Source organism: Notothenia coriiceps, unplaced genomic scaffold (assembly GCF_000735185.1).
Source record: "Notothenia coriiceps isolate Sejong01 unplaced genomic scaffold, NC01 NC01_scaffold00035504, whole genome shotgun sequence".
NCBI classification, from domain to species: domain Eukaryota; kingdom Metazoa; phylum Chordata; class Actinopteri; order Perciformes; family Nototheniidae; genus Notothenia; species Notothenia coriiceps.
Genome location: NW_011368205.1, coordinates 1 through 4363, shown reverse-complemented (window position 1 = coordinate 4363; position 4363 = coordinate 1). Strand labels below are relative to the sequence as shown.

The following is a 4363-nucleotide window of genomic DNA, read 5'->3' as shown; positions in this document are numbered from 1 at the left end:
CAGCAGCAGCAGCAGCAACATCAAAACCAACAACGCAGGTGAGGGGATGCACACACACACACACACACACACACACACACACACAGGAGCCGTCCCTCATGTCTCCGTCCCTCATGTCTCCGTCCCTCATGTTTTCTCTCCGTGCTTGCTGTGTTTGTTCCTGCTGCAGAGAACAGCTCTGATGACGACGAGCCGCTCATCAAGATGATCAAGAAAGCTCCGAGCAACGAGCAGCTGAAGGAGGCGGTGCAGAGTCTGCTGAAGGAGGCCGACCTGGAGCAGATGACCATGAAGCAGATCTGCCAGATGGTGAGGGGGATCTAGGGTTCTCATTGATACAATCAGCCCGACAAAGACTTCCTTTCTGTGAAACATGTGAGAGTGATGAACGGTGCCTCCCTGGTGGCACGTTGTTTGATGTCACATTCCGAATATATTCTTAATTTAGTTTTGTGTGTGCGTTAGGTGTTCGACACCTACCCAGAACACAACCTGGCCAACAAGAAGGATTACATCAAACAGACCGTCAAATCTGTGAGTAAACACAAACCTTTTGAACAGGTCATGTGAGTTCCTCTCTAAATCAGTGTGTGTTCTCTTCGTTATGTTGATGTTTTACTAACTGCAGTGTTTCGTTAAGCAAAGTCCATACATGAGTCTGTTTGCCGCTCATAGAGTCCTGCTGTGAACCCTGAAAGTGTTGATTTTAGGCGCCTTTCATGCCACCCAAGGACACCGTACAATTTAAAAAAGAAAACGCTAATAGGCAACAGGAAATCATGGAGGAGACAATCAAGTGGACACAAATGAAACATATAATGGGGAGCACCGCAGTGAGTAGGCAGATTTGAACCGATGGGTTTTTAATTGGGATTTGAATATGGTGGTTCTGTCGGGTGTGGGGGGGGAGGGAGCTGCAGAGTCTGGGAGCAGTGCAGCTAAAAGCCCGAGCACCCATGGTGACGAGGCGTGGGGTGGGGACCTGCTAACCTGCATATGTTTGGCAATTTGCACAATGAGTACAAGTTGTGTTAATTCAAATGAAAGGCATTATAGCCTATAAGGACAATAGTTAAAAATGGCTTGGCTGATTTGCACATTATCAGCCTGGTTTTGGGGGTGCTGGTGATAATAAATTGTGCAAAGTTGAGGTAATCATGTTCATCTTGTGCTCTCGATATCCAATAGTCGCAGCCCTATTCATGGTAGTCAAGTCAGCCCACAGAGAGTGTCCACTTCCTGCCATTATTGATGGATTCAGCATCCTCGCTGACCCCCAACACCTCTCCGATAATATCCCAATCAGCCACGATATTTTTAAACTATTGTTTATATTATAATAGTAATTAATGCAACTTATGCTAATTGTGCAAATTGTCCAACATATGCAGGTCAGCGTCCGGTAGTTTCTATGAGCTGCAGACCCTGCTATACATTTCTATCATTAAACTTTGGGGTACTCGACATTTCTGGGTTCACACTGCTGGCAACTAGACGACTAACTTATCAGTGTTGTGTTTGTGGAGTATGGTACTGAGGTAGGGCTGCTCAATGAATCTTATTTTAATCGTGATTATGATTATGGCTTGCAACGATTACGAAAACAACGTAATCGAAATAAAACGATTATTTTTGTATTAATATTACTTTTTTTTTTTTATAATTTTTTTTTTTTTTGGTTTTTCAGTTGAATAATACTTAAAGTTCAGGACAACCAACTGTTAAAAACATACTGTTCAAATTTTTTTTCTCCAATAAATGGATGTTTTCAAAGTCAATGAGTAATCGCATTTAATAATCGCAATTACAATTATGATCCAAATAATCGAGATTATGATTTTTGCCGTAATCGAGCAGCCCTAATCTGAGGCATCACCTCATGATGGGAGTAATATAAGGGCCGCTCTGATTCTTACTTCATGTTTCGTTCAATGTCTCCTCACAGCTCATCACATGAAGATCTGAAGAAGAGCGATCGCTGCAGAGCATCCCGGGGGGAGCGTTTCCATTCGAGTCACATCAGTTTGTTTTCATGTAAAGTTGTTTCATAACGGTGTGACTTGAGTTTAGATTTCCAGAACAGCTCACCGGTGGTCGTGGGTTAGGCTTAGGTCATGATTTGCTAGATTTATTTTTCTACATTGATTTCCCTCCGAGTAAAGTGTGTGAGTTGTTTCGCAGTAAAGTCCAGTAGCTCTCTTATGTGACGCCAAATCAGACCTTTGCCTCGCAAGGACGCCACGTTGTTATTCCTGGATGAAGATTTGTACATATGTGTTTCTAATAAGCTGTTTTTCATTAACTCATTCGTTCATCTATGAAAGCGGTTTTTGTACGCTTGGTTCCTTTCCTCAGACATTACTTCAGTTTAAAATCCTTAAACTAATCATCTGTACTTATTAATGATTAAAATTGTACTTTTTAACGAAATGTGCTTTGATTGTTTTGTGCAAAGCGTCCAGGGGTCACAACGTGCGAGCTGCAACACACGATCGCTTTCCGTTCACTCGTTTGGATTCAGTTCACCTTTGACCTGCGTGAGAAAGAGCACGACTCAATGTGTTTGGATTCATATTTAATCAAATGGTGTTACTAACATTACTTCATTTGTTCCACCAGTCCAGCCCGTGCAGTCAACATGACGATGTGTCCTTGGTAGGGATGTTAAGATTCACCGATTCGAATCGGTGCACCGGCATAAACGTTGAAGATGCGAGTGCACCGGTCGAGAGAGAGCACATCGGCTACAGTTTGGGTTGGACTCGCGATGTATCGATTGTAGCGTCTTTGCATCGGTAAAAAAACGATTCATTCATATAAAATCCCCTCATCCTGTCAGCACTCAGCAGAGACGATCTTTGATCTTTGCTTCACACTACGGAGGCCGAGAGTCTCAGTTATCAACACACATGGAAGTCGAGGAGAAAAATGAAGGAATATATTTCATTACATATCAGTTCACCTGCTGTGATGTGCAGTTATAGGCTGGTGCTACTGTGCTGTGATTGGCTGTTACTGTGATTGACTGGAAGTGCTGTGATTGACGCATGCTAACCGGTGAATAATCCGTTGGAAATCAACAATGAACTGACAGGATTGATTATATGATTTGGTCTTACCCTGACGTTATGCTCTGGGATTGTAGTTTGTGTTCATAAATAATACCCCCAAAGTGTTATGTCAGAAATGTACAGTAGTGTCCCCAGCGCATAGAAACTTCCGGATGCTAACCTTCAGATGTTGGAGAATTTGCACAGTTAGCATAAGTTGAGTTAATTAGCATTAGTTAGCATATGCAGATCATAGCAAAAAAATGGCTTGGCCAATTTTTACACTTTGGAGTGGTTTTGGCAGTTTTAACCAGAAAGCGGCCATATTTGTACTGAGTGCTGATTTGGATGTATTTTGGTTCGATTTCAAAGTTTTAGCGGACTCAGACGGGCCATTTTGGAGCCCAAACATTTCAGAAATGGATTCGCAAGGATCAGCTATTGTCTATATATGCTAATTATTAGTGAACATTATGCTAATCGTGCAAATTGCCCAACATATGCAAGTTAGCATCTGGCCGTTTCTGTGTTGGGAACCGGTACTATACATTCATATCATACAACTTTAGGGGACTCAACATTTCAGGGTTCACTAAACTGGCAGCTAGACTATAAGCTAGAGTTGAACTTGATTTGTATACAAATATCTAACTTTGTGTCATAGCTCCAGGCTCCAGTTTCCTTCTCACCTGAACACACAGAACATTCCGGTCCGTGACCTTTCCCCCCATTCCTTTTTATCCTCCAGGTCCAGGAGGGAAATGTTCCAAAGAAAGGCATTTTCCAGTGAAAACAGAGCATACTCCAAACAGAGAACACATTACTGGACAACAGAGAACCTGAGAGTCTGATCCACCGTGCAGGAACCCTTCTCCGTGCCCATCTCAACAAGTGTCCTCAGGCAGATTACACTACACTGTCACTTGTGAGACACTTTTATCCAAAGTGACTTGCATACATACTCCATACTGCGGACAATCGACATGCTGACTGCAGTGGGGATTGAACCAGTGCTCTCCTGATCTGAAGACCAGCGCACTAACCCACTGAGCCACAGCCTCATAATCCTGCGTGTGGATGGGATTCTGTTCTGCCTGTAATCAAAGCACTAAGGTTCTCTTGGAAACGCTAACAATTAGATAATGGCCAAGAAGAAGATTATGAAATATTATTTTCTTTGTGTTTATCACCCCGGGTTAATTAATGTCCAATCAAATGTTTCCTTTGATTTATAACACTTTTAAAAGGAGCTCTGCTGGTATCAGTGAAACCCAGTGGTGAACCGTGGCTATGACAACTGGACCTTCTGTAGA

At 42.6% G+C, this 4363-nt stretch overlaps 1 long non-coding RNA gene across 1 annotated transcript; it reads left to right on the top strand.

Annotated features, from left to right (window-relative positions):
* On the top strand, positions 1-2430 carry LOC104963033 (uncharacterized). The gene is made up of 4 exons (XR_800267.1): positions 1-38; positions 170-309; positions 466-534; positions 1946-2430. It is a non-coding gene; the product is annotated as an uncharacterized lncRNA (long non-coding RNA).
* The last annotated feature ends 1933 nt before the right edge of the window (positions 2431-4363 follow it).